At 37.4% G+C, this 13,719-nt stretch overlaps 1 protein-coding gene across 6 annotated transcripts in view; it reads left to right on the top strand.

Moving 5' to 3' along the window:
* The first annotated feature begins 660 nt into the window (after window positions 1-660).
* The window catches only part of LOC107696449 (transcriptional enhancer factor TEF-5-like), a 39,798-nt gene continuing 26,739 nt past the window's right edge, over window positions 661-13,719 (top strand). For all 6 annotated transcript variants that reach the window (XM_016496784.1, XM_016496782.1, XM_016496780.1 and 3 more), the window contains exons 1-2: window positions 661-814; window positions 1,189-1,255. The gene's annotated coding sequence lies outside the window, so the exon portion shown is untranslated. The remainder of the gene's footprint in view (window positions 815-1,188; window positions 1,256-13,719) is intronic.

The following is a 13,719-nucleotide window of genomic DNA, read 5'->3' as shown; positions in this document are numbered from 1 at the left end:
AGTAAATGAGTACATAAGTACTTATTTTAATTAGCAAATTTTACATATTTTAACATATTTAAATTGGCAGTTTTTAAATAATTATTCAAAATTTTTTGTCTAAACTTTTTTTTAACTCTATTAGTTTTTATTTTCAGTAAATGAGTATATAAGTACTTATTTTAATGAGCATATTTGATCTCTTTGTCTTCTTCTTTTTTAAATTTTTTAATACATATTTTAACATTTAAAGTGGCCCTGAATTTTAAAATATACATTCAGAATTTCCAAAACAAGTATTTCTTAAATCCACAAAAGCAAAAGACTATTAATTAACTTACTAATTAACTAAACATTGTAAATGTTACTAGTCTAATTAGTTAATGAACGTTAATGCACAAATTCATTGTTTGAATATTTAGAAAAACATGCAATACCAGATTACGTTCCAGATATGATCTACTCTGCGCTATTTGTTATTGATAAACGTAATTACATTAATCTAAACTTGGTATTTATAACTCAATGTACAGTACCTCAAGTACAGCTTTCCTCTTTTCTTCTCTGTGGCCCAAAGTGGGCGGGCCTTTGGAGAAGTCCCCGCCTCCAGCCGTGTTGATTGACGCGCAACGGTGGCCCCTCCTTAAACGTTTTCTCCCCCTCCTTCGTTTTCCACTGAAGTGCGTGAATTTCATACCAAACCCATACTTCGCATTCCACCTTTACTGTCAAACCGGGAGAAATATTACTAAAAACAACAGAGCACCAAGATAAATATAACTTTAAAGAAATAAACCTCGTCCAGTTCTATCGGTAGAGGTGTTTGCCAATAAAGGTGAGTTTTAGATTCACTCGTTCCCTTTGTCTGGTCGCGTTTTTCATGCCGCTCTAGCGAAGTTTTCAGATCTTTGTCATATTTCGCATTTTTCCTCGGAACTCCCTGCGTTGGGTGGGATGAGGGACAGAATTCCGTGTGGATATGCTATAATTGTGCGTGTGTGAGAGCGAGGGAGCCGATTTTAGTGCGATAGCCCAGAACTTTTTGCCTTTGAATTAGACTTTTAAGTTAGATACATTATCGCAACTAACGCTTCCATTATTGCACGTCGAAAATGTCCTGCTCGTCTGCACAGGCTCTTAGTTACTCGCATAGCAGCATTTCCCAAACACTTGTGATTGAAAATAAGGAAAGAAGTTTTGTTGTTCCAGAGAATTGTCAGAGAGAAGCGACAGAAGTGTTTGGAGAGATCGCTCACCCCTTTTTCTACGTTATCAGGTAAGTCTGACTATGTTTGTTTCACTTGACAGGCTCAATACGTTTACTGGATTTAATATTTACTGATTTCTGTGAGGTTATTAGTGAGGTGAGTTTAAGAGCAGAGAAGTATATGCATTAAAAGTTATGTTGTTCATTTACAAAGTTATGTTTTTTTCATTACACACTCTAAAAAAATGCTGGGTTGTTTCATCCCAACCTTGGGTCAAATATGGACTAACCCAAGTGCTGGGTTAAAAACTTAATTTAAAAATGTATCCCATTCCCAACATTTGGGTTAGTCTATATTTTACCCAAAGTTGGGTTGAAACAACCCAGCATTTGTTTAGAGTGCATGTGAAGTGAAAAAATGATTGTGAAGAGTTAAACTGACTTAACCTATAGAAATAGCGTAAAAAAATTTATTGTAAAACTGCTTGATATGATAACTGATTACTTTGGAAACTGTCATATTTGCCTTCAGGCACTTTTCATATTGAATATCAAAACCGAATTAAATATTTGTATGTTTTTGTATGGACTTTTGTTATCTTAATGTCTGTAAACTCTCTGTTATACTATAATGACGTTTTTTTTTTTTTTTGAATTAAAAACTATTTTGGTTCCTCAGGTAAAGCAGTGACGTTGAGTGATCTTCCCGCCCAAACAGCTCAGATTGAGCGTTTCGATATTAAAGGGGTCATATGATGCGATTTCAATTTTCCCTTTCTCTTTTTCAAAAAGGCGGGGCATAGAGGAGAAACAATAATGTACAGTATGTGGAAAATAATGTGTTTTTTGAACTTGAAACCGCATAAACACATTTCATTACACCAAATACACAAAATAATGTTCTTTTTAGCAGCATCATATGACCCCTTTAACCCTTCTATGGTTTAAAGAGAATTTTGACCCTCTTTGGTGTCCTATCCTGACTTTGTGACGTTTTCAAGAATATCTAAACAAAAAATAAAAACAGTTTTGTCTAAATGTGTTTTAAATGAAAATAGCCTTTTCTCATCATTTAATTCAATTCACATTTATTTGTATAGCGCTTTTCACGATACAAACCGTGAAAATCGTTTGGTCTTTATGGTCAAATTTGTTGAAGAACCAATCATGGCCTTTGGTCTTTAAGATGTTATTCAGCTTTAAATAGTTTCTGTGAATCTATGAAATAATAAAAAAAAATCTGTAAGCAGATTAAGCACCTCCCTAATTTAAACATTAATGAGTGTTTTTAGACCCTCGTGAATTTGATTTTTTTTAAAGTATCACAAATTTGACTGAGGGATCCCAGGAGGATGCAGTTTCTTAGGACAACAAGCGGGTTAATGAATTCTCATTTTATCAAACATTTTCATCTCATCTGTCTGAATTTGCCATTTACTGTTTTTTGTCCCCCAGGGTTAGTTGGTGAGACCCAAGTATTTTGAGTTCTGTCCTCCTCATGAATATGTAAATTCGTTTTTAGTTTGCTCCATGCATATGTAAGTGTTTTTAATGATGCTCTGCACATTTTTATTGTTCCTCTGAGTTACTATTAATGGACAGGTTTCGTTGAACAGAAATGCTGCACTTCAGGTTGAACTTAATCAGTTCAGCCCAAACTGCCTCTTCAGGTTCAGCTGCTTGATTAGGTTGTCTTATGTTTTACCTCATTTTAGAAAGGTTGGGCTTCTCAAAAAAAGTTTGAAATATAGCTAGATATAGGTCGGGTTGTGTTCAGAAGTGATTGTTGTTGTAGCTCCTTAAAGAGACTGTACGTAGACCAGATGTTATGGTGGTTTTTGTTTAGTCAAAAGTGAAAGTAACTAAATTGTACTCCAGTTTATTTTCTCCAATTTTTTGGTTTACATTTAGATTTTGAGCCAGATCTCAGCCAAATCTTCTTCTTGCTCGTGAGTCCAAAACATCTCATAAATGTATTGAGATTAGGGGTGTGCGATATATATCGTCTGTAAAAACATTAGGAGTCAGCTGTCTTCGGCAGTCCTTAAGGTACCAGCACAATAACACACTCAGCAAAATATTGTCTAATTATCGTTATCGATAAAATCCCATAAAATATCGAGATATCATTTTTTGTCAATATCGCACACCCCTAATTGAGATGTTACCCCAACCCCATTATCTGATCAACAACAAATGAACCCCACATCGGAGGTTCGGCTTCTTTACTAAATGTCTCGGCTTCTTAACTAAGTCGGTTACAGGAAGTTTAGTCTAGTTTGGCTTGTGACATGCACTCCAGGCAACCTGTCCTGGTATTTGCCTCTTACGTGATATGTAAGTCACTTTACTGTAAGCATCCGCGGTACGGAAATGTCTTTTGAAAAAAATATTCCTCGGGTAAATATGTAAGCTCAAGCCCGCTAGTATTAGTGTTAGCTGTCCCTTATGCGATTTTCAGTTTCCAATATTGAAGATCACAAGGCATGGATTATATAATGCTGAATTTACACATAATACAAGTTAAAGATTACAAAAGCACATTTCTGAAATGAAAGTATTGTTTTACACAGAATTCTGAAACGGAGCATGTTTTTTCCATTGACCAGGTTTGCATTGGAACGGAGGTGATTTTTTAAATATTAGTTTATACACAATTGTAAAAACATTTTCCTGGTTGTTTTGAGGGCAACACATTTTAAGCAAACATACTTTTTTTTGGTGAATTTAAACAGATGCCGCATGTTTATGCCACATTTGTTGTTCAGCTGCAAATTTGCTGTTCTCATTTTTTTTTTTCAGACATCACAAACGAACCCTGAACTCCCTCCACTGTCAGGCTTTGCCGAGCGAGGACGCATCATTTCAACGTCTGCTTTTGCTCTCTCGCGTTAAATAGAGCTTTACTGTTTAATAAGCTAACAAATCAGTTTTAATGATTTGTTTGTTCTTGCTCTGAGCTCTCAATCCCGTCCCCAAACAGGTCCTGAAATTTACAATCATCTCCAAGGCATTTCTAGTGGCTCTTGATGCAGAAAGTCCAGAGCGTATCCTCCTTAAGAGATCAAGCGTGTACAATCGGAGCAGATTGTTTGTGCCATATGTGTTTACGTTGCTGGCCAGTTGACAGTTCCTTTAGCTGGTTTGTGTTAAGGGCCCAGCTGAGAGCGTAATGAGCCTCTTTCCATTTGTGCGGACTGAAGCGGCCTTTTAGCACCCGCCGCAGAAGTGGCTCTCCAAATGGTGACCACTTACCTGTCTGTCAACAGAGCTCTGAACAAATATCTAGCTGTGTGCGTTTTCAAGCATTTGAGAGAGAGAACATCTCGCATGATGCACTGCCGTCTGGCCTCCTCACCGCTCCGTGTTTGCAGAAGGAAACATTTTATACGGTGTTCAGTTCCCCAAAATTAAATTTTTCCCTTTCAAATTAAAGTCCTTTTCCACGAAGGAGCCTGCGGCAAGACACAAGCCAAGGCACACACAACGTGTCGCTATGCTTTATTAATTATGATGGAGAGGCGGCCTATGAAAGCGTGTTTACATTGCGCTGAAAATTAATGCCCGCTCTCGGGACACTTGTTTACATGCAATTCCTGCGCGAGGCATTGGCAGATAAGACTTTTTGTCTTCTCCGTGGCCGTTTGCGACTCGAGGGAGGGGCGAGCTGTGGGCTAGAACAGTGTAGCCTTTGTGTCTGTCTGTCTGAAGTTGCTAAACTTTCCAGTTGTTCTTGAAACCAACTGTTTGTGGCAGTGCACCGGGGTTCACACGGCAGTCAGCTATGCTAATGCTATAGCTATGCTATCTAATCTAATAATCTGAATTGGAAAAAGGAAGGCAAGCTGAGTATTTTTGGCCTTCTGTCTAGTGGTTGCTTTTATTTGTCATTCTTTGTTAAGAAGCTCTTTCATGTGATGGTTATCAGAGTGTGATAATCATTACAGTGAACATTGTTGCTGTTTTCGTCATGTCATATCACATTATGAATTAACTTATACTTAGTGCTCATACTTAGGATTAGTCATTTAAAAAAAACCTAAGTGTTAATGGAATTTACTCACACATGTTGTTCCAAACCTGTCTGACTTATGGAAGATATTTTGAAAAATTCAATATTTTTTTTGAACCCCATTTAGTTTTTGAAATATCATTTTTTTTCACAGAAGAAAGTAAGTCAAGACATGTGGGTGAATAAATGATGACAGAATTATCATTTGTGAGTGAACCACCCTTTTGATTTTGATGTGTAACTCGTCTCACACCATTTGTGCTACGGAGATTGATGATGTCTCATATAATGCGGCATATTAAAGAAATGTGTGGTATTAGTGTCAGGGAACAGACTTATGATTTTCAACTTGCATATAATGAAAGGGATGAAAAATTCCCCTAAATTTACATTGAATGAGGGACTCTTCGACTTGGACCAGTACATTACTACCTAGCAATTACCCAAAACACCCTAGCATTGTGTTTTGCAAGAGCCACATACTTTTCTTAACAAAAATATAAAAATCTGGTTTTGTTTTGATTATATCGTCAAATGCATCTACTCTAGTTTTGAAGTTAAAAATTTGCCATATTTGATTTGGAAATCTCTAAGAAAGCTTTTAATCTCATTTTAATACTCAAGAAATCAGATTGCAAATTTAATTTGTACACTGTAAAAAAAAAAAAGATTTTTTTAAAGTAAATAAAACAGAGTTTTGGAGTATATTTTACAAGAACATACTATTTCAGTCTTTCATACTATTTCTGTTAAAATTTCATTTTTAAATAGTGTGTTGCCTTTCTTTGTAATTATTCTAGATGAAAATTGTTTCTACACCAAATCTTTGTCAATGCATGAGGTTGTGTATGTCTTCCTCTGTTTTTGGCATAGATGTGTGACTCAGAGATCAGCACATGGGGCCTCTTTCTCTCTGCCATCCCAAGAGTCCTATTGAGTGTTTGTCTCTTTATGCATGTCTTTTCGGTCTTCGTGGGGTTTGGCTCGAGCCCCTGCCTCAGCCACTAAATGACCAAGTCAGGCAAGAGCACTCCTTCACAAATTCGCCTGACGATTTTCCGCGGAAAGTGCTGAATCAGATGTTCGAGCGAGTCCTCTGGCACACGCGGTGCTCTTTGTGTCAGTCTTTCCTCTGCTGACTGAATCAGGACTAGAGTAAACCATATGGAGAGATCTGAGAGCAGACGGCCGTCCTGGAAAGTCACCCTGGTGGATAATGTCAAAAATCAGGAACCGTTAATATCTCAGAGATTCATGTGTAGCTGTCTCGTATGCATCAAGGGTTATTTCCATGAGGTGCTTCTGTTCATGTAAAGAGTCATTTTAGTTGAGTAAGAGCCATTTATTCCTAATTTCACTCTTAGTAATTTTTTTTTTTCTCATCTGTCGAGCAGCTCTCTCTCACAGGCTCTTCAACAGGTCTGATTGTTTCCTGAGTGCCGAGCCAGAGAGGAAGTAAGAGGAAGTTATTGGAGGAGAAGGGTAGAATTTATTAGAGCTAAACACAGAGAGGGAGAGAAAGCAAGCGGGTGAATGAAAGTGATTGGGGAGTTGGAGAATGGTAGAAAGAGATAGTATGCAAAAGAGATGTGCTGAGACCAAAAAGGTTTCCTCTCTCAGACAAGCTGATAGTCTTGGAAGGGTGTTGAAGCAATCTCTCGCCACTGACTTTTAAACAAAAACTCACTATTAGTTGCTGGAAGTGAGAGCTCTGACCTGCAGGACTTGGTTAAATGCTATCAAACATGATTACATCTGAGGCTCTGAACATATCTAAGCAATTACGTGTAGGCAGAAATTGCTAGCTAAACAAACTTGATCATGCATTGTTCTGACGTGTCCAAATGTAAATGATATTGCTTTAGGTCTCATTAGATTAGTACTGTATTTTTTTTCTACTGAGCAATGTTTAACGTTTAAACTGTTAGCGTGTTTGTAGCTAACTACGGTACCTGAATGAAAATGCATCTGGTTTAATACCGCAAATATTTATTGGTAACTATCACCCAACTATCACTAGTAGTAGTTTTTTTTTTTTTAATGCAGCAGTAGTGCAAGAATGTATATTAAGTGTGTACAATGGGGCTGCACATGCATTGAGATGCATTTGTGTAGCGTATTAAATGCTGACTCCATTTCTTTTCAAATGGTACCAATTTATCGGTACCATACACATTTTTTTGCCACTTAGATTTTTAAAATTCATCATTATCATCAATATTGGGCAATGCATGCAAATTTCCCTTTCATATTTTCGTTTTCTTTTGTCGTCATCTGATGCTAATTTCAAGTTTATCTAACTTCAAGTTTAATCTTATCAAATCTCAAAATGAGCATTAATTTTGTTCATACTGTACACTGAAGTTCTGATGCCTAATTAACATTTTAAATGGTTTATTTTTAGTTTTTAAAATGTATTTAGACATAGAATAAACTAAATAGATAGTATATAGAAATATTATATATTATCTGGAAATAATATTTAATACTGGCTATTTATTGATTATTGGCCATAACATGACCATCATTTTTTCCCAGAATTTTAATATTGGTGCATTCCTTTTTTTCTTTGTGTTGTTTTATATTAACCTCCATCAAATGCTGTTTTTTAACTTCTGAGATCAAGGCCACACAGGCTAGGCTCATAGCCACATTTTGTAATTTAATATACATTTGTTGTATGCTGATTTCTATTGAATATTTTTTTAGGCTTTTCACAAAACGTCAAGTAGCCTATGTTGTTCTAGTCAAACTAAATTGATCTTCCAAGGTTGTTCCTCTAGTTGGCCACCCATAGGTTTTATGATGGTCCGTTCCCGGTGTGTGGCCTTGGGTCTGAAGGCCATAAACAGTGTGTAGACCATCAAAGCCAACGAGCTAAGAAAGAGAAACAGACTAGAACGAATGGCAGGTATGCCTACATTTGTCACTCTTGGGCCCACGTATATCCGTTCCTTCAGACATGTTCAGACTTGGACTGCTGCGACGATCATGTGAACAGACGCTGAAGTGTGAAAAAAAAAAAGCTTGAACCAATCACATTCTCAGATTTTGATTAACCCACCCATCAGATTTGCATATACAGTATGCTTTGCCAAATAAATCAGTGTTTTGTTTTTTTTTGCTTATTGCTTTCTAATGATCCTCATTTGCCAGCCACAAAAGGCAAAATTGATGCTGGGAAGATGCAACTTCCCAAGAATAGATTGAGTCATACTCTCTCAGCCTTGTTTAAGAGGTTATCTTCTGCTTTGATGAATCATACTAGTACGGGATGATCTGACATGAGTTTCCTCTCCAGCAGGAAGTGCGATTCATGTGCTTTTGGCCGTAGTTGGAAATCAGTGCCGGACAATGAGAAGAAGAGAAGGAGACGCTCTAAATGTCTTTATCTGTTATCTGAACCCAACCAGCAGCTGCTACTACACTTGTCCAGCCCTGTTGTTCTCTCACTGCTGACTGTGTGTGTGTGTGTGTTTTCGAGAAGGAGCCGAATACACTGAAGAGTATTCGGTGTGTACGCTCTTGCGTGAGTGAAGGGTGGGTGTGTTGTGGAGGCTGCCCGGAGGGATACGCTCCCCAGGGGCGACTATTGCCAACAAGTGTTCCAGCTGCAACAGTTTCCTAACAAATCTCACATTCTGAGCTGCGTTCGACAGGAAAAAACAGTTGGAGGACATTTGTTGAAAGAGCTTCGTGCATTAGTTCGAATACTAAAAAAGGCAATTCTCGCTCTTGTAAATACTTCAATTCTTGGTCATTTTGCCTTCACTCTTAAAAATAAAGGTTCCAAAAGGGGGTTTTCAAAGCAATGTCACAGAAGAACCATTTTAGGTTCCTCAAAGAACCTTTCAGTGAACAGTTCTTAAAGGAACCACATTTTTTCCCCACTGTTTGTGGAATAGAAAGGTTGCACCACCAGTGCCAATAAAGAGCCTTTATTTTTAAGACAATATAGTGGAAAAAGCATAGGAACTAGGAAAAGAAATGGTTCTTTTAAGAACTGTTCACTGAAAGGTTCTTTGGGGAGCCAAAATGGTTCTTCTATGGTATTGCTGAAGAAACCCCTTTATTTTTAAGAGTGAAGAACATTTTAAAACTCTAAAGGTTCTTCATGTTGATGTCACTAATGCCGAGTTCACACTGCACGATTTTCAAAGACGTCGCATCACTGTTGGTTTCACACCGAACGACTATCTGGGGCAGCATTCAGTTGTTGCTGTGTTCACACTGCACGATGGAACGACGACAGGAGGTTACGCACTGCATGACTTTACAATAGGGAGAATCACCGATAACTCTGTCTGGTGCAGGGTTGCCAGGTTTTCGCTACAAAACCCGCCCAATTGCTACTCAAAACTAGCCTGAAAATAGCCCAATTGCTTTCAAGGGGGTCTCCCAGTAAAAATTGCGTACGGGGGGTAAAATACACATATTTTTGGCGGGGTTCTCCTGGTGCAATTCACATTCCAGGGCCTAAATATCATGTTATTGGGGTCGCTTCAACCTGCTGACATGAAAAACAAGCGGCGGCAATCGCGGATTTGGCAACACTGGTCCGCAAACTACGTTTCATATAACTCCTCCCCGAACTTCCCGCTGCCCTGTATCGTGCTCTCTCATTGGCTGTAGGTCATCGCCGATGTGATCGCCGGGAATCGCCGACAGCTCCAGATATTTAGCATGCCAAATATTTCACGGGTGTCAGCGATTCTCTCAGATCGCATCTTTGATAATTCACACTGCGTGATTGTCACTCGTGTGAGCGAGCATCGATTTGCCTCCGATTTCAGGCATTTGTCGACGATTTCGCAAAACCTGTCGGCGAGTGAAAAATCGGGCTAAAATCGTGCAGTGTGAACTCGGCATAAAGAACCTTTATTTTTAAGAGTGCAGGGTAGTCATGACACCTTAGCTCAGATCTCTCCAGCTCTCCTACATCTCTATGTTTAGGTTTCATATCTGACATGAGTGTCCAACAGAAGGAAAAACAAAAGGTAGGTTCTGGTCGTTAGGGTTGGCTCCCATTAACTTCCCCTGCATCCCTTATTTAGCTGGCAGGACAGCGTGAAGACCTCCCTCCTGGACAGGATCCTCCACTTGCTTGTTTCCCCGCCAAAAAATGTCCGCCTGGGATGACTAACGGCGCAGATGGACTCCAACGCTCGCTCCATGCGCTGGAAAGTCCCTCCGCTCCTCTGACAGTTAGCGGAGACCCTGAAATGTGATAAGATGACTTACTGAGACTGGAAGAGACTTTATAAAACCCAAGATGTGGAGATGCAGGATGAGTTCTGTTGAGAGCTTCTTTGAGAATCCTAGCACATTTACATAAATGGGATTGTAACACCATGACTTCTCTTCTTGTTTTGAGATGATGGAAAGTCCAGATTTGGATTAAATCCCATGATTGAGTCATGAATCTCTCTCTGATTAACCTAAAACTTGATTTCTCTCCTCCATAGCATTTTCTTGGTATTGGCCAATAAATGTGACTTTTTAACATTTTTTTAACGTTTTAAGGATAAATGTGACTCTTTAATCTGTATTGACCCGATAAGTAAAATAGGATGATGTCTAAACTGATAAATATGATCACATTTCTAGTTGTGATCATATTTATTCTAGTTTTAGTTTATTTTTTAAAAAGTCCATTTAATTATATTTTTATTTATTAATTTTTATTATATAGTTTCTTTTAAGTTTCTTTTTATTTATTTATATATTCATTTATTTTGTTCAAATAGTTCAAAGTAGGCCTACATTTATTAAATGATTTTGGGATGTTTTTTTTATTTTATTGAAAAGTAGTTTTCCACTGTCTAAGATGTTCGTCATTTGAAGCACGTGGAGATTTTTTTTCAGATTGATATTAGGTTGATATTATAGATATAGATGATATAGATCTATATAAGCCCAGTAGTTATTGGTTATCTGCTTTGAAATGTAAATTATATTTTAAAGCTGATAACCAAAACTGGCTTCAAAATGCAACTATTTATAATTGATTATTTTAGTAGTTTTGGTTTAAATAAAATTGACTTCCTGGACGATTTCATATTTCTCATTCTTTTTCACTTCCTGGCAAAGACAGGGAGCTTTTGTAAGTGCTAATGCAAAGCAGACAAGTGTATCGATGTTTTATCTGTGTATTTTATCCCTCTCATCCTGTCACAGAGAATGATGATGGGAAATGTAGTTAGGTGGCACAAGTTTGTCTCTTCATAAACCAAGCTTTATTGCTATTCTTCATCAACAGTATACAACGCATACTTGCTAAATTATAGGTAGACTACAGTTTATTAAAATGTAATCAACAAGCTGAAGTAATTGCTTATATTCTTTAAAACTTTAATCTTCTAGATCTTTTCACTTTAAACCATAACTGCAGTGAAAACATCTATATCAGCTGTGTGATTTGATGTGCTACGTCATGAAATCACCATACAGTTCTAGTTCAGTCCTCTGTTTCTTGTACATGTGCGTCTTGTGTGTGACCACAATGTCTGACTTTTGAGTCTTAAACAACCTCTCTGAGAGGAAAATCCGAAAAGGCCACCAAGTAAACCTCAATCAGTGTGCCCCTTTCCTGGAACGGCCGAATGACTAAGTCTTTATGATTCTGGTAAAAATAGTTTGGCAACCCCCAAACTCCTCCGTTAGTCCATGCCAGATTCCATGGTTTGAAGTGTCAGCTTGGGGAAAAACTGGCTGTAAGTTCATGTTTTGTAATTGATATTAGATCATACTGAAGTAAGTTTCCCTGGGCTTTCTCCTGCAGAGATCGTGAGGAATCCGGTGAACCCAGAGAATCGTGGCTGGAGCCAACTCAGTACTTCAGCCGACAACAATACGTACTGTGTTGGAGCTCTGCTAGTGGGCAGGGAGGGCTTGTGTTCATTCAATGGGCATCTGAATGAATGTGTGCGCTGCATGGCTTTCACTGCATTATTTACATTCCTGGACCACATGGAAATTCTTTGGCATTATATACTGACTAAAAGCTCTGTTTGGTTCAGGAAGGTAGAGAGAGGAGGCGGGAAAGAGGAGGTTGTGCGCCTGTGTCAGACTGAATATGTGTGCCATGCCATTCAAAGTTAAGTCCCAGCTGCCTTATGGGAAAATTAAGTTTTTGTTTTTGCATTGGCTGCATCGCAAAGAGCTGAATGGCTTTCAGCGTTGCAGGATGAGCGTGTTTGTTTTGCAACAGATGTTTTGCAGTTGTGTCCGTCTGACCTTATTCTTGCTCACTTGCCCTGTCTCTTTTTGAGAGAAACTGGAAGTTCATGTTCGCAAAGTTGCTTTAAGATGAAAGGGTAAGATAGAGAGAGAACGCTCTGCCAGATGTTCGTTGCAATTAGTATTAAAAATAAACTTTGTTCTTTGTTGGCAAGGCATTGCATCAGTGTGTTTTGCAACTGGTAGTTTTTTTTTTTTCCTTTATTTTTTTTTTTTTTTGTTCCTTCAGGACACAGTTTTGTGAATTTTAATTTATAACTTTTTTGCAATATATTATTTGCTACCACTGTGGGATTAAACACTTAAACGTGTGTGTGTGTGTGTGTGTATATATATATATATATATATATACACACACACACACACACACGTTTAAGTGTTTAATCCCACAGTGGTAGCAAATAATATATTGCAAAAAAGTTATAAATTAAAATTCACAAAACTGTGTCCTGAAGGAAATATATATATATATATATATATATATATATATATATATATATATATATACACACACACACACATTGTTAATTAAAAAATGTTTTTATTCACTAACCAAAGTACGACACATTGTCACATATACACACACACATTTATTTAATTATGTATTTTTATATGTAATTTACTTTAATAATTACTAAATATTTAGTATTTATAATACTATTTAATATTTAAAATAAATATCAAATAATTAAATTATATATCATAAAATACATATATAATTTATTTTAATTATTTATTTTAATTTTAATATTTACTGGTAATTTTAATTATTGTTTAAAAATATATTTTATTATTATTTTTCAGCACTCCTCCCTCCTCCCCCTCCCCCTCCCCTCATCCTTTGCTCACCTCTCCTTATTTGGGCAGAGTGCTTGGGAGCACAGGGTGGGGAAGAGGGTAGAGCGAGAGGGGGCTCGGTTGACATAAGGGAGAGAGAGAGAGAGAGAGAGAACTAACGCTGCACTTCCTTAATAAGGCCATGTCTGGAATTTAAGAGCTGTTTTTCAAAAAAAAAAAAAAAAAATCATGATGTTAATGTTTATAATATCTTAACACCACGGTGTTCTTTGAAGTACCTTACAATAAAGTTTTTCAATGCCCCATGGTGTATAAAAATGGTATTAGTTTTAATTTTTTGCATTGATAAGCCACATCCAGGCCACTTTCCCGCTGTCCGCTGTACTACTAGCTCTTTCTTTATCAGGAGTGCCGAGAACGCTCAAGTCCCTGGGCGTGCTGATGTTGCGTTCTGTCCAAAACAATCTCACTGTTTTTCAGACTC

The sequence above is a fragment of the Sinocyclocheilus anshuiensis genome, unplaced genomic scaffold (genome assembly GCF_001515605.1).
Source record: "Sinocyclocheilus anshuiensis isolate Anshui unplaced genomic scaffold, SAMN03320099.WGS_v1.1 scaffold522, whole genome shotgun sequence".
NCBI classification, from domain to species: Eukaryota; Metazoa; Chordata; class Actinopteri; order Cypriniformes; family Cyprinidae; genus Sinocyclocheilus; species Sinocyclocheilus anshuiensis.
The sequence above is the reverse complement of the archived record's forward strand: the minus strand, read 5'-3'. Positions and strand labels throughout refer to the sequence as shown.